At 35.3% G+C, this 24,259-nt stretch overlaps 1 long non-coding RNA gene across 1 annotated transcript in view; it reads left to right on the top strand.

Moving 5' to 3' along the window:
• Positions 1-22,666, top strand: part of LOC115625269 — a 34,470-nt gene extending 11,804 nt beyond the window's left edge. Inside the window, exons 3-4 of the long non-coding RNA XR_003995519.1 lie at positions 21,893-21,975; positions 22,066-22,666. This is a non-coding gene — a long non-coding RNA (uncharacterized LOC115625269). The remainder of the gene's footprint in view (positions 1-21,892; positions 21,976-22,065) is intronic.
• The last annotated feature ends 1,593 nt before the right edge of the window (positions 22,667-24,259 follow it).

The raw sequence follows: 24,259 nt of genomic DNA, 5'->3' as shown, positions 1-24,259 counted from the left end.
ACTAGCTGCTGCTGTTCAAGTTGTTGCTTTTGTTTTTGTTGTTGTTGCATTTTGAGCTTGTGGAAAAAACATTTTGATAAGTGGTCGCCCAAAGTGTTGTATTTGCATTTGCAAGTATTTGTGGAAGAATATTCAGAATTTAGGAAAAAAAAACATAAATTCCATTTAGAAAAAATAGACTGAAACGTTAATAGACATTTTTGTATGTTATATGTTAATAATGGTCCTTTAAAGTTCCGATCAAATGAAAGAAATTCCTGAATAAATAATCAAACTGAAACTATAAGACTAATGAGTTTTAAATTTGAAAAACGAATTTTTCTCTCATTTGTAGAGCAAAAGATTGATAATATATTTACCCACATTTATTTATTTCTATTTTAGACTTATATTTCGACGTTGTCGCAGTATGTTGTTGTCAGAATATGTGAAATAAAACTGAAGGCAAAGCAAACAATGATAAAATGAATGCATTTACTTTACAGGGAAAACTTTTTGTGTTTTTTTTTGTGTTTAGATTTCTTTTTCGCTCTGTTGACTCTTTTTTGGTAGCTCGTTGTAATTAAACTGACAACCTGTAAGCACTTAAGAAATAATAAAAAGGAAATGTAATTGATTGTTGTAATATACATGAATAATTGTTTTTTCATGCAATTCTTTGAATTTGATTACGAAAAAAATAAATAATTTCAATCTTTAACTGTATAAAGTGTCTAAACTGTATAAAGTGCTAAACTTCCATTTTCTCGTTTAAATTTTCAATTAAATGTTTGACCAGATCTAGGTCTGTCTTTAGATCTTTGTAGTCGTAAATTATAGACTTTTTACACAATCCCATCTCGAAGCTAGTTATTGTTTTGCTTATTAATAATTGACTTCTCTACGCTTTATTTATCTATGCGGTTGAATGAAATGAAAATTTTATTTTTAAACTTTTTGATATAAAAAAAATGGAAAACAAAAATCTATGTGTTTTAATTTTCAAAAGCAAAGTTAATTGAAAACTACAGATCAGATGATCCACATGTTTATTCAAAATCGAAGTTGAATCGACGAGATGACCCGTATTTAAAAAATTATACTTTAAGCGCTCACAATTTCTATTTATAACATTTTCTGTCTCACTCACTGCTTTGGTCTTCTTCAAACACTTCATTTAGGATCAAAATTTTGATACGAACCTTTTCTGCTTGATCTACTTGTAAGTACTCGTAACTTGTATTTTAGAATTGTAATTGTTGGTGTTTATAATGTAAATGCACTGAATTGGGTTCCACTTGGAATTGAAAGTACATCTCAAGACACAGTAAATTTGTTTAGCCTGAATTTTCGATTGATTGTACTACTACTCGGCTAAGACAACTAGATAGATAGATATATTTTTAATTTATTTTTTTTTTTTAATTTTTAATATTATGTTGTGAATTGGGTTGCCGCTTTGGCCATAATCTGACAATTTGAATTTTTATATTAAAGAATTTTATATGAGCTCGTTGAACTACTTATGACAGGCCCAGATAGATATTTCGAAATAGCAAGCAGAAGAGCTGAAAAGCCAAATGTATGCACAGTAACGGGCTCTAGATTGCATCGAAAGTATCTTGCATGCGAATTTAAATTAAAACATTTTAAATTTTACATAAGATGCATGGCAAAGTCCCATCAGTCAGTAATTTCCCATGGCCGCTGCTACTCAGCTCTGTGTGCCACTGACCCAAAAAAGCAGCATGTCACATTTGCCGTTGCATTTGCGTGCAATAATTTGACCGTACATGCACAGACATGCAAACGGGCAGACACATATACGCATATACTGGTGTGTGTGTGTGTGTGTGAACGCGTTGTTTTTGTTGGTCATGTTGATGACTCCCAAGGTGAATGTTGCATTTTCGTTTGCCGTTTGTCGTTGTGTTGACGACACTCACGCACTCACACACACACCATCTCTCTATCTCTCTCTTACTTATGCATATATGCCATTTACATATTGAACTCTTGCATTGCATACATGCAGGCGCGTTGTCATAATGCTTCATCATCTGCCAGCCTTTCCAAGCTGCTGTTGCTGTTGTTGCCACTGTTGCTGCTTCTGCTGCATAGTAATTGCAACATTTGCTGCCGTTGTCCTTGCCAACTGTCTCAGCTGTCTGAGCAGCAGCTGCGCCAAGGACAACAACAATGAACACTGCAACGAGTCCTGCTGCATTGGGACCGACAAACACGCCCCTTGAGCATTGTTGTTCCGCTTCCCCCTTGCGCCTGTTGTTTTTACAATTACCCCAGCTGCCGACCGTTGGCTCAGCTGTTGCCTTGGCGTTGCCCTCAACTGCCCTGAGCTGCCCTGAGCTGCCGCTACACAAGCAGTTGAAGTTCAATGTACAATACACGTATACCTTTCTGCCTTTCAGAAAATGCAGGCTGCCCTTTGTAGCTTTTCTGCAACTTGTCCTCAACCTCCAGCCATTCGCCCATTCACGCGTCCATCTATCAACCAGCTCCTGCCTTTGCCTGGTGCTGCTAATTTGCCTGTGCCATGGCTTTGTGTGTGCCTTAAGTGCTGGAAGGGGGACTGTCAGATTGAGTTACCTGCATTTTAAGCCAGGCTTTGTGCTGCTACTGTGGACCTCCTATATGATTGCTTTAAGCCTCTTGGCATTTCTACACTGGCTCCCATATGTTTGTTGGTCCACATTTATGTTACCGTTTCGGACTTAGAATCGAAATGAAAACAAAAAGGAACTGCACCTGTTCTTATGGCAGGACCAAAAGTTTGGCTTTTCGGTTGTGAGTCGGGGACAAACATTTTTGGTTAAATGATCATTTTTTTTTTTTTTGTTTTTTAATTATACATAGAAAATGTCGAAGAGCGATAAAATGTATAATTTATAATGTTGCCATACCTGAGCACGGTAAAAAAAACGCAAAACCTGCATATATAGTAAGCGGCTCATTATAACGGATGATTAAGTTGACATTAGCTTCTCTACATTTTAATTTTTACCTGAAAATTCTCCGAAGGAAAATTCTCATTTGAGTATCCATTGGCCAGGCGGGGATATTTAAACTTATTCCATCGGATTGAAGATATTCCCTTGTTTTTTGAAGTAAATTTACTGACACTTCATCAATATTAGACTACAGTAGAAGACTGTTAACTATTTAATCTTGTCATTGTTATATTAAGTATTTATTGGTATTTTGTCGTAAAAGGTTTTATTATGTCTGCATTTGCCTGCCTTTTTTTGTCGACTTATTTAATAAAATTATTCAATAAATCAAAGCATTAAAAACGTCTGACTATCTACTAAGTATCAGAGTTTCAAAGTGATCTAAGAACTGGGAAGTTCTTTAGCAGCTCGATATTATTGTTTTTCGGCTGAAATAAATAAGAAAATAAATTTAAAAAGCACTATTTGTAGCTTTAACTAAATATGTGTGTTGTTTTGCTTCCAAACTCCTGTATTAACATTTTGAAAATGTCATGGCATGAGAAAAAACAGCAATACTGAAAAATAAAAATGTCGTTTTGAATATTTATATACAGTTGCTATAAATATGTTTAAAATCTTTTGGAACAATTTAAAAGTTATATGATTTGGGGAAAATTACTTCATTTTGCTTTTTTCAATATTACATGGAAAATTAAGTTATACCAATCGGTTTTATTCAATTTATTAAGATAATATTAATAAACAAGTTAAGGTTGGTTGAATGGCCTAGCATTTGGACTACTATTATCTATTACTTCACTATAGCTTATTAAAATATATCTATGAACTAGTGTAGTGTTGCTTCATTACTTTGATTACTCGGCTACATACATATCGTGTAATGAGCGGTGAGGGAAATATTAAAAAAGCAGAGTACGTTTCCAAGCTTAAGAGAAAACAGGTTGCAAGGATTTGGACAGTTGCAGGATAACAGGTGCTGGTGCCTAGATGAATGCTGGTAATTATGTAGAGTAAAGCGTAAAAGCACACATCACTTTGTATAATTAAAGTTTAAGTTTAGTGGGTAGCTGTAATCTAAATAATTGTATGCATAATTGTTGGCCACTTTTTCTGCTTTGTAGGCACTTTTCGCTTCTCTGGCTGTAGTGCTCCGTTTTATTGCTAACAACTGGCTGTTAAACTATTTTCGGGTTGCTGGCAAAAAATAGCAACACGAAAAATTTAGAAAATACTTAAAATTATAAACCGCATGCATTCAGCAAAAAAGAGCCAAAAACATACGGCAAAAAAAAGGTATTTATGGTTTTGTGGTTTTAGTTTTTCACATAAGAAGAATTCGTAACTTTTGGTTTCAAAGTGCATATTACAAATATTTCAATGCCTGCTCAAAGCGAACTGAAAAGCACATTCTTTGCACTAAAATGTTTATATAAAAGTTGCCATTAATTAATTTTAAATGTAATGGAAATGAATTAAATGAAATGTTTATGCCTTCTCAAATCAAATGGATTTGTAATCTAATATAAAGGTACGCGAAGTAGAAAACTTTTTCTATTTGACAATTGCATCTGGTTAGTAGTATCGCATATCAAGATTCACTGTGATAGCTCAAACAAAATAAACCTGGCAGTTTTGTGTGAGAAAGCTTAACTAACCAATTGCAATTGAAATATCATAATTGACAGCCTAATAATTAAAATGTAGTTAGTTTGTTGCCATGATCAAGAGTAGAAGGTGTTCAAATCCAGAAGCATCAACAACAGCAGCTTAACCAAACTTTCTACACTTTCACATTTGATTTCGTTTACAATTTTAAAAGTATGCTTAAACAAATGCAACTTTAGCCTCTTACTCACACAGACTACACCTACAGCAATGCAGATCTGCTAAAAGGTAAGAAATGTATATGAAAATGGACTTAACCTCGGCAGTTGCCTCAAAACTTGACCGAAAGCCCAGTGCCCTACCAGCAGGAGCAGCAACAGCAATGTGTTATAAATAAATATATTTAAAATAACTTTTCCGTGCTGTGTAGCTGCTGAAGTGCATTTAAGCTTTTGACTTCTTCTCTGGAAAAAGTTACTAAGCCACAAGTAATGTACACACACACACACACACGCATACACCCATACATATGTACACATAGGCAAACACAGCAATATATACATGTGTGCACAGGAAAAATGTGCATGTCCTGCACCATGGGAAGTTTTCACACATTTCGACAGACTTCCTCATCCAGTCTTTACCCACCTGCTCAACAATTTATTCATTTATTTTCTCAGTTTTTATTTAAAGCTGTTTCTTATTTCCTTAGTTTTAATTATTTTAATATACAGTCCATTCTACAGTTAGTTGAACAGCCTAACAGACATGTTCAATAGCGGGTATTTGAATTATAAGTTGAATAGCCAATTTGGTGGGATGTTTTCAAAAGCAATAGAAAAATAGTATTAATTTGTATAAAGCCGTACCATAAAGGAATAACAATTGTGGTCAAACTATAAATAATTTCAAGAGTTTAATCTTTCAATTTAATGTTATAAATTCAATAGTTCTTAAATCAAGATTGAGACTCATTTGTTAGCTCTGATTAGCACATCTTTGTTTGCGAAAAGATTAATAAGTTTAATACTATATGTGTTGTCTATCATTATTTTAAATCGTTCTCACTATTGTTTATACAAGTATTTTGGGTGTATTTTAAAAATCATTACATATTGGATCGGAAAAAAAATTGTTTTTCACGAGCAAAATTATAATTGACCGATTCTTTCAAGGCAAGTTTGTTGCAAGCTTGTGAGTCTACGATTCGATTGTGACAGTGTCTTTCCATATTTCTTACCATTTAATATGACTGGCTCAGATTAACATTTAATATAGGATTTGCCTTTTGAAGTTCATCTGTTTTTATTTCACTTTATTAAACAAGTAAAAAAGCTGAAGTCGGGTGTCCCGTCTTTGAAATACTCTGTACATATGTTTACAATAATTAAAGAAAATAAAAAAGTGACAGAATTAAAAACAAATTTTTTGATCGATTTTACCTCTTTCGGTATTCGAACTCACGTAAAGGGTGTATAATGGCACATTTACATAGCAATTGCGGCTATGTGAGTGTATGTATGTTTATGCGCGTCTATTCGTGTCTGTGTAAACATGTTAGCAGTCAACTAAACAGCAACATCAACAACAGCTGCGGCCAGCGGTTGGGCAGCGCTGCAGCAGCAAATATATTTATGGCTTTAACTTCTTGTTAAATCGGTCTATCATAGTGAAACTTGGCATACGGACACATAATAACTAACTGGGGGTATTTGCTAAATTTTAGTTCGAAATTGCAAGAATTACGGGAGTTAGAGAAAATCGCATTTGCGGGAGAGAGGGGGAAGGGAGGGAAATTCCAAAATATACATTTTCTGCATATTCATATAAGGCATCTGGGACTAAAGTTGTGTGTCCCTAGGTCTTATAGTCTCCGAGATATAGGCAATTATACGAATGGAAAATCGGGAAAACCCCCATAGGGGGGAAGTGGGGGGGGGTGTAAATCAAAAAATAAAACAAACTTGCACAGCGTACACATATAACGCATCTTTGTGCAAAATTTGGTGTCTCCACCTCTTATCTCTGAGATCCAGGTGTTCATACGGACAGACAAACAGACAGGGCTAGATCGACTCGTCTCGTCATGCTGATCAAGAATATATATACTTTGTGGGGTCTGCCACGCCTCCTTCTGTGTGTTACATACATTCGTACAAGCCCGACAGCTCGACTGTAGCGTTCAATCTTGTTATATAATAAATTTATTTTGACGGTAAAGAAATTAGAGCAAATGCCACAAAACTTTTGAAAATTTTGACACTTATGTATTGGTTTCCATTCCACAGTGCTTAGGTATGTTGCATATGCACACGTGTGCATATGTTTGTCTTATTCTGCTCTTTGCACCTTGCTGCATCCAATTACAAGACAGGCCAGGGTAGGTCAATTGTCTCCCACCAGGCACTGCCGAAAAAACTTGCACTTGCCCGCTTGCAGCCTTTACTATGGGTTCGAGGCAGAAAGGTATTAAGTTACCATAAACAAATATACGCATTTAACATTTCGTACAAAATTGTGGAAATTTTCATTTTGTTGGCCTCAGAGCAAATAAATTTAAGCACAAATAACAGGTCTTGTATCATGGCTTGCTAGTGCTCGCTGCATACTTTTGGGCACTAAACAAACAGCCATACAAACAAACATATATGTAGATGTATATGTATTAACATAGAAGTACGAGTGGTGCCTTGAACTCATGTCAAACTAAACATTCCTTTGGCAGAACAAACAGATAATCAAATATTGTGCAAACACATAACTGGCAAAAGTTTGTGGAAGTCGAAACTTTGCAATTTTTGCATACTAAGTGCGAATAAGTACATATACTATATGCAGCAGCCACAAAACCAACAACGGGGTGTGTTGTCTGTGTTGCTTAGAAGCTTTGGTCAGCCACAGGTGTAAAAAGTTTCACTGTCGAAGTAGTTGTTGACAACATGCATTGTAGTTGACAGACTGTACTTTCAAATTAAAGGTTAGAATAGATAGTGTTACGAGCATAGAACACTTCATCGAACTGGTGGGACCAAATAAGTTAGAGGTTTCAAGTATATGAATAGCTAAATAATCACTGATTTAATCAAAATTCATAAGACATTTGAGATTCTAAGCTGTAAAGGAAAGAATACTTATATATATTTATAGGCTTTAAAAATGTATACTATATGCGTTTACACTTTAAGCAACGGCTTCACGTTTTATGCAAACAATTATGTGTGTCACAATAAATATTCTTGTGTGTTAATATTATTTCGTAATCGAATTGAAAACCAAAAAGGATCATTTGATGAAGCTAGTCCAAAAATACATAGACAAAATACATCTTTTATTTAGGGACACTTCAATCCCACTAAGGAGTATCTTTCTACAATAAAAAAAGTTAACTTGAAAAAATGCCACTTGGCTTAATTAATAAACAGCTTCTGTGGAAGATCCACTAAGAATTGAAAGAGCAATAACGGCTTCTGGTTTGAACTGTTCCAAAGTTTTAACTTTTTTTAGTTGCTTTAATCGTCGATAAAATATTATCATAATATCATTGTGAAAGAAAAGAGTGGATAGTTAGTGTCAGCAAATATTGTGGAAATGGAATTTATTTTAAATGATTTATTGCGAGCGATATTGCCAAAATTGTCTAAAAATTTGTGGTTTCTTTAAAAAAAATATTAAAAATTGTCTGTCAAATGATATTTGAAGCGACTGTTTTAGTATTACTAATGGTTTTAATTGTTATTATTTTGTATATATGATTATGTATGTATTGCATTGAAACTTGCTCGATTTTGTTATATTTAAATTCGCCTTTACTACATAATGGTGCAGACAGCTAAATTGATCTAGCATTAATTATGTCCTTAATGAATAGGAAGCAGTCCTTGTGAAATTTCAAATCTTTTATATTCCAAAGACATTGTTTTGTTGTTATTTTTGGTAATATTATTAAAGGTTTCAATTGTTGTTATTTTGTACTCGCATGTGTATATTTAATTGAAACTTCAATGATTTTTGTTATATTTTAAATCGCCTTTAGTATTGGAACAGAAGAACTTAATTATTAAGATGATTGAAATGGGTTAGAAAATCCAAAATTAATTACGAACGAGTCTTTAAAAAATTGGAAAATTGGATAGGCGTTCTTTGGCTTGTCATAGCAAAAACATGAGTTTTCCAGTGCTTACCCTTTTTTGTTTGTCCATGTGACCAAATTTTCTCTTTTTTTGAAATTTTGAAAACAAAAACATGTTATTAGTAGAAAATGTTTATTGGTGCTTTGTAGTTATTGAGCTGCTCGATTATTTAATAAATTGAAAAACTGGATATGAGTACTTTGGCTTGCCGTAGTTCGAGTTAGAGTTTTCCAGTGTTTAGCCTTTTTTGTTTGTCCATGTGACCAAATTTTCTCTTTTTTTTGAAATTTTGAAAACAAAAATATGTTATTAGTAGAAAATGTTTACTGGTGCTTCGTAGTTATTGAGCTGCGCGGCAAGCTTTTGTAGTGTTTCTAGCTCTATCTAAACTATGGCTACATATTTGAAGCAATTTGAAAGAACATTTTTAGAACGCCTTGCAACGCCTTTTTCATTTTGATGTTTCAACCATTTCGGCGTCGTTGCGTGCACCACAACTGACAGCTATGAGAAAAGCAGACCAGACCGAAGACACTACGAGTAGACTAGAATACTATGCAATACAAAATACAAAGCGGCGAGACCAGACAGCAAACACTCTCTGCCATTGCACATAAACAATTCAGTAGTTGTTGGTGCTCTCTCGTCTGCAAACTGTTTCGAATGTGAGCTGCCGTGGCATTTTCACTCTGTAAGACAAAAGACAGAAGACAATGACAGCGACAAGTGCTGTCCTGACAGCAACAACAATTTCAGCTGTCTGGGAGGGTCCTTTTGTTTTCAGCTTTTTGTGCATTTTTTCCATTCATTTATTTTTTGTATGCATGTAAATGTTAGCTGGCGTGTCACTGTTGCAGCCCTTATGCCAGCAAAGTAATTCTTTATTATTTTCATATCAAATTAACATGCGCACGTGCCACATGCAACCGAATGCCGTTCATATGAAGTGGCCATAAACAAACTGGCGCTAATCAAGCATGTTGACCATCGTGGAATGTGTGTGTGTGTGCGTGTGTATGTGTGTGTGTGTGTGTGTATGTGTGAATGTTTGTTTATGCAATCAGAGCGACATTCATTTGAGCTTCGCCATGGCTACAGCGTTTACAGTTATGCATGGTTGCGTGCTGATTAGATATTGTTTGTGGCGCACATAAGTATGCAACACTTACACTGTTGCTCCCTTCAACTCTAGTGTGTGGCAATAAATTTATTTTACACGCATACACACATGCTCACATAAATAACAAATTTTACACTTTAGAGTCAAGTAGCTTGCACTTGCCTTTGTTTGCATTTATGTATTTTATTTTCATTTTTATTGGACTTTGCAATTTGAGCCATTCTCTTTGCACTTTCGAATATTAAATCAAAAGATAATTAAATGTTCTGACATTCTTGCCTTTCTAAATTTGATGAACATGTTTCATATTTCAACGATTGGTGTGGCTAAGGAAAAATGTAACTTTTTAGAAAATATATAAACTACACAAGGATGAAAGTTGTTTGTGTTTTTCACAAGCATGTCATGAAAAACATGCAGTTTTTATTAAAAAAATATTAAATGGTTTAAATTCTGGATTAAATTCTGGTCTTTCTTGAAGGTATAAAGGAAATGCGATATCATTAAGTATTCCACATAGCCATTCAAAGTCTAGCTAAAACTTTCAGAGTATAAACAACTATTGACTATTCATATGCATAAATAAATTGAAAAGTGTTGATAAAAATGAAGCAGAATTAAGAATAAATTATTAATATTTTAATGCACACGTTGAATATTCTATTATGTTACCTGCTTTACGATTACATTTAACTATTTAATAAATAATTATTTAAAAAAATATATTTAAACCGATAAAATAATGCAAAATATATAACTCTCCTTTAGCACAAGTCAGTGAATAAAATACAAAAACATTATAAATCATTTCAATATTGTTTGTTACTTGTTCTCAAAATAAAATATTTTAATTAAAAGGAAATTCTTAAAGGTATTTATTTTAAATGCTTAGATTTTAAAATTAAAGTCATTTACGAATTGCGTTTTTATTTGCGTGAAAGAATAGTTTATATCGTTGCAGTTATTCAATTGGCATAAACTTGATTTTATTTTTGAAGAAAATTTATATTTCCACAGGCATTTGTGTCTCAAAAAAAAACCTAGATGCTCTTTTTGAAAAACATACATTAATTAAGGACAGAAATAGTGATAACCTTACCTTAATTTCGTTTACTAAACTATATAAAGAAACTGAAACATTTAAAATCGTATAAATTAGTATATAAAAAATGAGACTTTAATTCTTACAATTTACATTTAACACCTATTATACTTTTGATCATACAAAATGGTTAGCAATTTTATTTAAATATTTGATTGGAAGCCTTTTTGAAAATGTTTTGGGTTCACTGCAAAGACTCGTGCAACGAAATCAAGCATTGATGCTTAGCTTTTTTATGTTCAGTGCCATTTGAAGCTTCAACATACTCGCAGCTCCCGTTTTGTGCCAACCATGTTGAACATCGTGACATATGATGCCAAGGACTTGCACATTAAAAATTGTACGACAGGTTTTTTCCGAGCCGCCACCTGGTGGCGCCATTTAAATTACGTTTCTGCCTTTTAATTTAACACGGCCAGCACTTTAATACGCATGCTTTGTAATAAAATTCATGCAATTAAGTTTTTATTTTTATTTGTATTTGTGTTGCAATATTTAATTTAGCTCATCAAATTGCGCACACGCAGACATGTGTAACCTACAGCTGTGTGTGTACATATATGTATGTATGGGCTGTTATCCTGCACGGGTGTTGTGTAAACTTTGTGCTTTATATGGCGGTAGGAAATAAATGGTTGAATGCAGCCACATCCGCTGTTTTCATCCTGAGGCTGGCAGCGCAGAATTTAATTATTTGTTTTTTAATGCTGATGACTGCGCCTCGGCAGCTTATGACGATGGCAATGATGATGATGATGATGGTGATGATGCTGAAGACGACGGCGCTGATGATGATGAAAGCAATGAGCAACTCACTGCCGCAATTTAAATGCAACCATCCTTAAAACGCAACCTTATCTTGCCTAAATGGAATGCGGCTTAGACATAAGGACCTTCTGGGCCTCGGAATGAGTATGGCTCCTGTGTGTGTGCAACATGATAGAGTTGTTGGCGATTCCACTGCGCAAGCCAAAAGCGCACATCAATTAATGCTTAATAAACACGCAACGCCGTAATGTATGCAACGCATAGCGTGGCTTCTAATGCGCTTTGTAATGCGTGCAATGTGGCGTATGAGTACCTTTTGCCTGTTCGCATCATTAGAGGGTAGAGCGTTTAGTGTGTGTGGTAACAAGAATACAGTGGTTATGATTATTAAAGACTAGATTACTTCTCCCGATACTCGATGATATTGATAAAATATTCAGTTTTACTGTGAATGGATTTTAATGAAAATATATGAATCCTTCATATAGTATATACATATGTACACAAGAGTATAAAATATACTACATATATATTAGGCCCATCAAGTATTTTGTGGACTGGACCGAAAGCGTCCAAGAGGTATGGCGAATAATCTTTACCAATTGAAAGCAGCGCTCGACACTATTAATATTAAATTTCAATGTGTAACAAAGTAACAAGACCTGATTACAAATTATCAATTATACATTTAACTCTGGAACGTCATCCTTATTTTTGTCATCTTTCATCATTTTGACGAACTTATTTCAAAACGCTATAATAAATTTCGAGAGGAAAAAAAGAAGCTAAAATGGATTTTTTTATTTTCATCATTTAGTTTTTAATCAATAAGTAACGAAATAGATATATATTTTAAAACAAATTAGAACAAAACAAAAAAGAAAAACATGTTTTCAATTAAATTTTTAATATTATTTTAAAGTATATTTAAAAAAGGGAATGATAAATATTAAGGCTAGATACGGCAGAAATGCCGTTTTTTCTAACAAATACGATTCACTAGATTTTGAAACTAAAGTCTTCAAATTTAATTTATTGCAAAAAGTGAAAAGAGTGAAAAACCTTAAACTTTCATATTTACTGAAACATATTTCAATCTGTGCAGTCTTTGGTAGAATATGTATTTTATTATTGCAGATTAAATATGATAATGCAAATAGTTCTCTCAGTGTAGCTCTGACTGCCGCTTTACTCTTTTTTGTGTTACGACACCGATAAGATGTCGGTTTAAGAGTTCAATAATTTAATCGTAGGTTATTGCAACCTTTCTTTTTCGAAGGAATTATTTTTTGTCACCTTAGTCTTAGTTAAAAGCGAAAGAAATGAGTTTTTCTTATACAAACTTATATTGCAAATGGTACAGTCATGTGACTGTTTATGTATTTTCCAATATTTATTCCAAATTGGTTTACTTGCTGTATCAGTCTAGGATTTTTCTTTTTAATTTTGCTTCTTTTCTTGTTTCTCACATGCCCAATGTTGCGCTATGCCTTAAAATAAGCTTTTTAATTATATATAAGAAATAAAAGAAAATGCTTAAGAAGACAAAAGCACTCAATAATTATTTAGGAACTATTTGAGTGTTGCAAAGAAATAAAGAATTTCAGTAAAATACATATATGTAATTTGAAAGTAGAGGGATTTTGATAAATATTCTTTCAGGGATACATATATTTCAAGCAACCCATACATGGCAGAGTTTAAATATTTAAATAAAATTGAACTCATCTTTAAAGTTATGCAGTGTTATGACAACTCAATTTGTCAAATTGCACCCCACTTCTCGCTGCGTCCATCAATCACAATCTCCAGCAAGTCGTTAGCGAGGCGACTAAATTTTCACTTGCGATTAATAAAAGTCGCATAATCGTAAAACAAGTCGCATAATTTATATGCCAATGCAATTTATATAGACATCAAATTTTCCCGATTCAAGTTACGTCAGTGTCTTTTAATATAACAATAAAAGCGTTTAATGATAACTTGTCAATACGGTTTTAATGCCAGCTGGCTGGTTGACTGACTAACTGAATGAGTCTGTGGGAGTCGCATTACTATCAATGAGCACTTACTGCTCTGTTTGTGACACCTTTTAGGATGCTCTACATCCCCAGGCAGTCTCCGCACTGCTCATCTGTTGGTCATAAAAATCATATTAGGGTTTAATCGCGTGTTAAAACGTAAATTCTAAGGCAATGCCTCTTTAATTTTCTGCAGAACATTAATGTTGATGAGCGTGCAAGTTGAATGAATTTTGCATAAATGTAGAAATTGTTACAATTTATATTGCTGGCAGTGTTTACAATTGCAATGATAGAGGGAAGGTAAAGCAGGTACTCTATGCTCTTCTCTACATTCCTGTGCTACCTGCTGATAAATTGATTTAAAACGTTGTGTAAATACGTGCCCATTCCCACCTTATTGAGCACACAACAAATTTTATTTATTGGCATTGCAAGTCCTTCAAGGACGTTCACGCGAAGCGAGATAGAAAGAGAGAGTCGATGGTCTTGTTAGTGTTTGCCTGGCGATGATAAGAAAGCGTGCCGCCCATTGCCTCGGTTGACTTGGCTGTGTCCTGGAGCGAGGCCGCCATTCAATCTGTCCGTCTGTTGTTACCTGCCGTATCCTGCAGCCAACAGTTTGCGTTTTCTTGGCCTGCCGCTGACGCTGCTGGTGCTGTTCAGCTTATTGAACACTATTTAAATGGGCATTTTAGGCTATTATTGACGCTTAGTGCGCGCAAACAACCACATCAGCCTGCTGGGCGAGCATCCTACTACCAGTATATTGCTTCTGGTGGTTGTGATTAATGGCTAGCCCATGGCGTTTGGCTGTTGATAGCCGTCGCAATGCAGCGTTTAAGAAAAATGGTCTGCTCAGCGTATACTTAATTTATTTGTATGCCATTCCATAATGACTTTCAAGTAAATTGTGTGCGTCTGCCAGCAACAACTAGAAGGTGCAATTTAAAGTAAGTACCTTAAAAATAAACACTCAGCCGAACATTTCTCCTTTCATTGGATACGAACGCTTTTATACAAAATTAATGTAATAAATAAGAATTATAAAAATGTCTTCTTTTATTATTGATGAAGCAAATGATGAAAAATTATGTGTGCATGTTACGTACTTATGAATGAAATAAATTTATCTGTCTTGTCGAAAAAGACTATTTTTTTTTATTTTTATAGCTATGAAGGACTGCTGTAATGACTAATAGTCGCAACTACTTGTATCTAAGAAAATGTGATTCATTTGAGCTATAAAATGAATTTTACTTAAATATATTCTGACCTGTTTCAATTTTGCTAATTTCTTATTGTAAATAGTAATTAGGCGCCCGAGTATAATACAACTCAATTAATTGAAAGTCAATTTCAAGACTTCTGTTTCCTGATGTTTGATAGAATTTGTTTCAATACAGCTGACCTGTATTGCATAAGACGAGTATATTGCTGATGCAGGTCTGAATTTTTTCAACACCTGCTTCAGCTAACTTCGCCCACGAAGCGAAGCAATGTTTTACTGGTGCTAAAGTATTCTTCTGAGCTATTTCTCTTTTTCGCGTTATACGAGTACATGGGAATAAAGAAGGGAAATAGGATGGAAAATGTTTAAACGACTACCTTATCATGATGAAGATCAAATTATTAGGCTATAACATATAGTAGTATTATTTTGCTTCGTTTTGGCGGTCTGGTTGAAAAGCAATGGCAAAGTAACAAACAAATGCAGCAAATTTCGCATTTATAATATGTATATGTGTAGTATGACATTTATTTTAATTTTAAAATCAATTACATTCGCTCTTTAGTGGTACCTGATTTGAATATGTGTTTGGCGTATCAGCCGTCGCGACATTTAATGCCTCCGCCTTCACATTTAACATTTACATATAAAATGTTACCTTTGTTTCAAACAGCAGGGTTCTGGCTGACTATGAAAATTGGAAATTCGTTGCAAAAGTGTTCTTATGAAATCATTTGGCAAATCTGCTACCACACTACGTGACTTTGAATTGCCTTAATTGCTGTGGCAAGGAGCAGAGGCCAGGCATGAAAGGAAACAGGCGATGGCAGCATTGGGTGTTAAGGCAGCTTGACATACTCGTAGACTGGGTGCGAGGGGCGTCCAAAAAAGAGCCACAACAGCAAAAAGTAGTCAAGTGGCAAGAGAAACAGCTGGCCCTCAGCCTTTATCCATGGTTATGGAGCATCTGGTTGCCTAGCAGGCCCAGCAAGGACACCCGGTCTGGGCAGCACGGGGGACTTTGCCGTCGACTTGCCGCTTCTATGATGTGCTGATGATGTACATCATTAGGTGTTGATGTGTCTAAGTCGCTTGTGCTGTGCGCCTTTGGTGCGCAAGTGTTTCATATTTGTTGCCTCGGCCACATGAAGCCATAATATTGCCATTTAATGGTTAATGGTCACATAGGCTAGCTCTGAGTTTCATTAACTTTTTTGTTGCATTGGATACTTTGTCTGCGGCTGTTTGGACAATGCAGAAGCATATGGACCTGATTAAATTTCATTACATATTACTATTTATTATTGACTACAAACTATTTCGGTTTGTTTAGACCCTCGTTATTTAGGGAGGGACCCTTTTATATTTTGCTCTTAAAAAATACTTTTCATGTATTTTTTGTATAATATAAAAACAAATTGATTATTCTTCTTCTCTAACTACAAGTATCATCAATTAAGAATGCACACGAAATATAAATATAATCAAGTATGATTTTACCGAGATTAATAGACATCTTCTATGGACAGTCATATCGACTCGTCCTGTTCCGATTATCATAATATCCAAGAGATTGCTCGATGACATTTACAAAACCCTTGCTACTTCCCATAGTAGCTTTTGGGTAAAGTAGTAAAGTAGTAGTCTTTCATCAGTAAGAAGAAAAAATAACTAAGTTTTTATGTTCTATATAGAGGTGACCTACATAATATTATAAATTATAAAATTGTCAACCCACACAAAATAGAAAAACTTAAGAGCGAAATTCTATTTTAATTGCGGCTTCTAACCAAACATCCCGGAATGGTAACAGCTTTTATATTACAATTTGCCTTCAGTTCATCATTTTCTTGTCATGTGAACAGAAATTAAATAATTTCCTGTTTTTGTGCTAGCAAGACCACAGCAAATGAAGTCAACACAGAGACTTCCGTCGGCCTGGAAGTATATGTACATGCCAGCATGTTCCAAGTTCAAGGCGTCCTAAAACTTGTTAGAGCTCCTTGTCCTCCCCACAGAGGACAGAGGCCTGCAGCACACACAAATTAAAATGCATCCGTTTGACATCCTGTCAACAATTTCCTGCTTATTGTTTTACTTTGCTAGTTGTTTTTTGACTCTTTTGGGGACATTAAACAATTGAGTTACGAGCAGAATTAGGTTCTGCTTAGGCCGGCAGAAAGTTTTTGAGGTCAGAAGAGCAACAACAGCCAAATGGCAATTTTATTAACCATTTAAGCAATTTCTGTGCAGTGCCGTGCAGTGCTGTGTATAATGAGCCAGTTGGTCCACACACAGTTAATAGCCGGCACAGATTTGATGTTGAATGAGGCTCATCATGCTATAATGCCCTACCTTGACTTGAGAAAATTGCTGAGCTTCAACTGGCCCTGGGCGGTCTGTAGAGGAGAGTAATGGACAACATCTACCGCAAAGGCTCGTCGGATAGACGTGATTGTTGGACGGACCAGAGCTGCCCGGAAGGTTGGTTGGGTGGTTGGGTGGTTGCGGGGGCCATTGTGGTTGCTGCTCATGTAATTGTCTGTTGCACACACACGCACACACACACACCCAAATATATGTAGAAGCAACTGCATAAATGGTCGCTGGCCACACACATGGACACGTCGATGTCGTTTGGACAGCATCGAGACATCTCTGAGGCAGTTCAGAGAGACAGAGATGCAATAATAGCATGTTGGCTCCTCAGCTCAGTCCATGACTGCCAGTTAAGCTCTGTTATAGTAGATGCACAAGCTGCTCTTCCAGCACTTGTTTGGACTTTGAACGTCATTGGCGTTGTTACTGCAGCTGGAAAAAGCTTGATTTTTTGGTCAAGTGACAATGAGTTTGACTTTGAACTCTGTACAGGCAGGTTGAGTTCACTTATTCACTTATCGACTGGCAGCTGGTCTTATGTTGCATAGTGGCAATATACAGATTATCATCGATGCTGAAATACATGATAAATAAAATATTAATTTGTTGCATGACAAATTCTATTATGAAATCAACATGTTATGGCAGCAACTTTCAAATTAAAGTGAATGAATTTTTTCATTGTTTCCTAACTGGATCATCTCAGTTGTTACTCCTGACCTCATTTAAGCGCCTATGGACTATAAGTAATCCTACCTTTTCTTCTCCGGTGCTGTGGCAAAAAGTTCGTGAATGTTTGAAACCGTATCTAAGAAGAAGTTTTGATGGCGTTGGTTGCAGTTCGTTGTTTTTATACCTTGTGTATCCAAAATTGCTGGTTTTGGATTGATTTTAAATAAATAATATGCAAAGTGATAAAAATGCGTTCGATTCTAAAACACTAACATTAAGAAAATTGCGATAAAAGCTGGACAGTTAATTAACTTTTACGATTTAGATAATTTTTGTTATGAAAGAAAAATAAGAAATAAGAAATATTGGCTAAACAAAATAGCCCAGAAGAACATAAACCATGAGCAATTATTAAAGTATAAGAACCACATAATCCCCAATATCTTATTGTAAATAGTCTAGCTAAAACAATATGGCTATATGGCCAACAGAAGAGTAAGCAATTAAAGCCATTAAATCAGTTTGACGTAAACAAACTAATCTTACCAAAGCTCCTCCTACTAATCTAATACTAATTCAAATAAATCTATATTTTAAATTTAACTGCAAAAAAGAAATAACCCGTAATAAACCATATCCTCCTAGTTTTAATATAATTCCAGCTAAAATTATAGACCCTGAAACAGGAGCCTCTACATGAGCTTAATATAAATTTACGTCAGGTACTCTAAAAGCATATTTAAATTTGTAAGCTTAACATGGATCTATTGATGCATCGATTTTATTTATAGAACTATCGATAGACATCGACCCGACCTTGCTCTTGCCGTTATGTTTTGATAGGTGGCGCCAGCCAAAAGCACAATTTTCAGTAACTCAGCAATTTTCGTAACTATAACGGTGGTGATGTTGATGTAGATGTTGCTGTACTTTTGATTTATAATTTCGTGCCCACCTCTGAAATAAGAAGTAATATTATATACGGTTTTCACTCTGAAAAGCAATTTGTGCCATTGTAAAGTGTCACACTGCCAGTGGTTTTTGGGTTAATTTGGCAACATTGGCTGTTATTTCAAAAGCGCTCTTAGGCTTGCTGTAATTTCCACCGTTTATACCATGAGTTGTTGTAGTTTTTCAGCTATTTTTGGTATTTGTGATGCGCCTGTGTAACTAGAGTTTGTATTTTGTTTAACTAAGCCATGGGTTGGCTTTAAAACCAGCTGATCCAAGTTAATGTTAGCTAACGAAAAACGGGTTAACAAACCATCAATTCAATTAAAACAGCAAATCCACTTAATTTTGATGACTATTAGTGATGATTACAAAAAAAAGCAATGCATACCAATTCAATCAAAGTCAATGCTTGTGAATGTGTGGAGGGAAAATGCTATAATGACTAAATGACTGACAAAATCAGCAACAAATCAACGCGACAAGCTAACGCAGAAATAGCAATGACAACAACACCAACAATAGCAACAACAGTGTCGACAACAAATCAGACAAATTGCATTAAAAATTCTATGGCACTCGAACGTTTGTTGACATGGCGGTTGGGCCGATATACCCGCACTATCACACACTCCCCTCCCCGCCCCATCTACGACCCCCCATCAAACATTCACGACTAAGTGAGTGATTAGTGTCACAGCAAAACTTGTCTGCCAACTGTCCATTAACCAACCAACTGGATAGCGACGACTACGACGACGACGTCGACAACAAATCAAATCAAATGTACTTTAACACGCCCGGGCAGAGTATTTAAGAGATAGCTTAAAAAAAAAAAAAACTGAAAAAGAATTGAGAAATGGCAGAATGATAGAAATGGGCAGACTGCTGGAAAATGTGAGAAGTGGGCAACTGGTGCAAGGCAAACACTGCTGAGCGTGACAATAACAGCTTGACGCTTCCGTTTTACGAGTAAGTGCCGTGAAATTGAGTTCGAAATAGGTATCGGGCTGAGGATTAGAGTTGTGCGGTCTAGTTTAATTAAGTGAACTAGATCTTGCAAGTCGTTTCATCGATTTACATTCGTCGCTCATTTGATGTCCACTTTAAATCTTATTCAATTTTCGATACGTCCATTACAAAATAGGAAGCAATGGACTCGTCTGGTTTGTTTTATCCACGAATTTAACTTTGCATTTCATACTATCCGCAATATGATGCGATTCATTAAGATACGTTTGTTCATTGGTCTTTGAAGATTTCAGCCCCCCAAAACTGGGAATGGATTTTTAAAATAATCGAGGGGAAGGGCCTAGTCTAACAGGTCAAGATCAGTTGCCGTTGGGAATGCTTCTTCTATAGAACAACTGGAAATCAACAGACATGCCCTTAACTTGGGAGGATGGTATATGGGATAACAGCGGAAGCTTAAAAGATACTGTTCTTTTAATTATTGCCATGAAAACAATCACAATACAAGTATTTATGCAACATATCTGCACCGATGGGAATACTTACGGATCACAGACCTAGGCAAACTAGCTGGACTTTTCATCCGGTTCAGTCATTTCTGTAGCTGAAGATGAAGATACGAAGAAAGAAGAAAGTGCCTGCCACACAAGAGTTGAGCCCCGACTTCCCGTAATCAACAGTGTTTTGAATCTGTTCGGTACCGTTGACTGTGAAAAGTCTTTGGCGATGTTTGTATTGCCACTAACTTAGAAGTCAATTAAAAAGGATTTGAAATATATAATTATTGACTGGACTAACAAATTATTCGAAACATTAAAAGTAATTGAAGTAGCTGAATAAAATATTGTGTGAATAAGCAGCATGGCACTAAAAGGAACTGTGAAGTAGCACCAGTCAATAAATGTTGTATAAAAAAAACCCCTTTATGAATCGATGAGTTGATTTGAGCTATTTGTTCAAAAATAATATTCTTCTTCTTTAACAAATATATTAACTCCTTCAATTTGATTTGAATATTTGACTATCCAGATCCAGTTGTTCTTCTTCAGACTATTTGGATATGACTGAGTTAAGATATTTCAAAAGCCTTATTGTTAACGTCTAAAGTCTAGTACTTCCACGGAAATTATATTTTAGTTAAATTATCACTCGACTGAATACTCCATGTGTCTTATAAGAACGTAGTACACTCCCCACATTAATAACTATCCGGGCCAAGTACGTGGCAGGAATTTCTGATTTCACGCATACAAGTACATATAGCAACAATTATCTGCCAGATTTGTGATTTTTGCATACACCTTTACTCTCTTAATTTTCTTACCCTGCACAGCACCAAGATTTCCGAGGCGATATATAATATGGACTGGCCGGCTGCTGATGTTCGTTATCAGAAGATGCTCGTAGTTATGGCTCAGCGAGCGCAGCAGCCCGCATGCCTAAGGGCCACCATATTTTTTTTTTTTTTTTCTTTGTATTTTATTTAAAACTGTCCATCATGGACAATCATTAAATTTGATAAAGATAAACTTCTCAGTTTATTATTTCATTTAGAGTGTAGTTGTAGTATCCGGCTAGTCCCTGGGGAGGTCCAGAGGATGGGTCCTGAGCAGCCTCCTGGTCCGTTCGCTGTTGTCCAGCAAGTTCATCGCCAAGTTGTTGGGGTGGTCATGTAGCCTTTGCATGTACCGCTTGCTGATTTTCTTAACTTCGTCCTTCACCCACCATATTTGTGGATGTATATATGAGCACCATGACCGGCGTAAAGTCCTTTTTTCCATTTCCATAGTACTTACCTTAAAATATTTCGTTGAAATATGAAATATGGTTTTCAATTATCTAAAGATATTTAAATAGCCGCGGAAGATGATGATGATCAAATGCAAAACATATTTTCTAATGATTGATCAGATAACAAAATTCAAAAGTATAATTTAAAAACAACCGCAAATCTAAGCACGACTTTGTTGTTTTTGTTTTTTCTTTGCAGTTCATGCAACTATCATATAAATTTCTCTCTCTCTCTTCCGCACCATGAACAATTCAAAGGATTCGAGCAGAATCAAGGCGGAGGTATGATCGCACGGATTTTAATGTTATGTATTTGGAAATGATTATTAATTAAAATCTTGTTAACGTGTTTACATTTGTTTACATTTACAGCGTACGACCGGTATAGCCTAATCTTATGGGGCCTACGAAGAACTGCGATACTGCTCGCATTGATAGAGTGGCCCCAGGCAATCATATTAGAAGAAGCAGTTCAAGCTTTGAAGCCAAATAAAATAAAAGCTCACACAGAAATAAATGGTCTGTCCTTAACAGAAACTAATATATGAAAACATGCGGCAATTATACATGAAAACAAGTGGAGAAGCTAAAGTCGAGTTTCCCGACTTTAAATCACTTTGTAAATATATGTTGAAAAATTAAGAAGTGTCATGCTGATTAATAATATATACGCCTTCTTCTGTCTTTTACATTTTTCACGTCCCTCAAACTTAATATACTCTTGTACATATCATATATTTAGATCTGGTTACTTCTGATTACTGAAGCTGAAGAATAAGAGACAAGAAAAAGCACACACTAGGTGAGCCTGACTTTCCGTAATTACCAGGGTTTTGATTCTATTCGTTACATAGTCTTTGGTAATGTTTGTATTGTCACTAAGTTAGAGGTAAATTATGGAGGACTTCAAATATGTAACAAGAAAGGAATGCTAAGGTCGAGTAGGCTCAACTCTTAAATACTCCACCAAAAAGGAAAAAAAATATTTTAAATTAATTTTAAAAAATTATATTAATTAAATTAAATACAAATTATTCAATACATGTATACAAAAGTGGAGACTTGTTTACATACATTTACATAGAATCGTGACTCTGCGTGTTTATATGCGTGTATTTATGCAGCAGAAAGTTGAACCAAAGCAGCAACAACAACGCATGGGCAGCGATTATTTATGGCTATTGGTTTCTTCAGCATTGACGTACGGTCACATAAACACTAATTGGAGGTATATGCCAAATTTGAGTTCAAAATTCCAAGAATTACCGGAGTTATGAAAAACATGAATTGCGGGGGAGTGGGGAGGGGATGGGGTGTATCAGAAAAAAAAACACAAACTCGTCCTTTCTCGGACTTAGGAGAATCTGGATACCAAGTTTGGTTATTCTTGCTCTTGTTCTTGCTGAGATCCTTGCGTTCATACAGACGGTCGGGCGGTCGGGCGGACGGACGGACGGACGGACGGACATGGCTATTTCGACTCGACTTGTCATCATGATTAATAATATATATACTTTGTGGGGTCTGCCACGCCCCCTTCTGTATGTTACATACATTTACACAAAACTAGTATAGCCTTTTACACTTTGGGTACAGGCTATAATAATGATTCAGTTGAGTAATTATTCGAAACATTAAAACGAATTGAAATAGCTGAATAAAATATTGTGTGAATATGCAGCATGGCACTAAAAGGAACTGTTGCTGGTTAAACGTACCAGTCCATAAATGTTGTATAAAAAACACAACTCTGTGCATCGATGAGATGGTAGTTTAAAACAAGAAAGGAGTGCTAAAGTCGAGCGAGCTTAACTCTTAAATACCCTCCCACAAAAAAGAAAATATTAAACAAAATATTTTAAAAATTACTTTAATAATTTAAAAACTGAGAATATTTAAATTATTTAATTAAATTGAATAATAAAAAATATTCAAAACATATGTACATACATAAATGGATACGTGTTTATATGCGTGATGTATGCAGCAACAACAACAGCTGCGGCATAGCATGAGATTATATACAAGGTGTGTTCCAAAGTAAACAGGACTTTTTGAATCTAGTGCTATCTGGTGTCGACTGGTGCGTTAGAATCTGCTATCTTTATCGATTGTGAGAATTTCATGGCATTTCATCGATTGGAAGTGAAGTGTCAGAATGTTTGTGTTATCGGTGCGAAAATGAGCTAGAGCCAACGTTAAATTTTGTTTTAAAATTGGTAAAACTTTTACCGAAACATTTCAATTGATGGAACAAGTTTATAGCGATGATTGCCTATCCCGTAGCAGAGTGCACGAGTGGTTTCAACGTTTTCAAAGTGGTCGTGAGGACATAAATGACGATCAACATGTGGGCCAATCAGAATTCGTGATCACCAAAAATTCATCGAAACTGTGCGTGAATTCATCAAAAATCGGCCGAAATCATCATTGAAATTGATGGAAAAGGAATTGAACATCTCCAAAACATCGATTTATCGCATTTTGATCGAACATTTGGGCTTACGAAAGGTGTGTGCACGGTGTGTTCCGCACAAATTGACTGACGACCAAAAATTGCTCAGAA

The sequence above is a fragment of the Scaptodrosophila lebanonensis genome, unplaced genomic scaffold, assembly GCF_003285725.1.
Source record: "Scaptodrosophila lebanonensis strain 11010-0011.00,11010-0021.00 unplaced genomic scaffold, SlebRS2 tig00000072-arrow-pilon, whole genome shotgun sequence".
Taxonomy (NCBI): domain Eukaryota; kingdom Metazoa; phylum Arthropoda; class Insecta; order Diptera; family Drosophilidae; genus Scaptodrosophila; species Scaptodrosophila lebanonensis.
The sequence above is the reverse complement of the archived record's forward strand: the minus strand, read 5'-3'. Positions and strand labels throughout refer to the sequence as shown.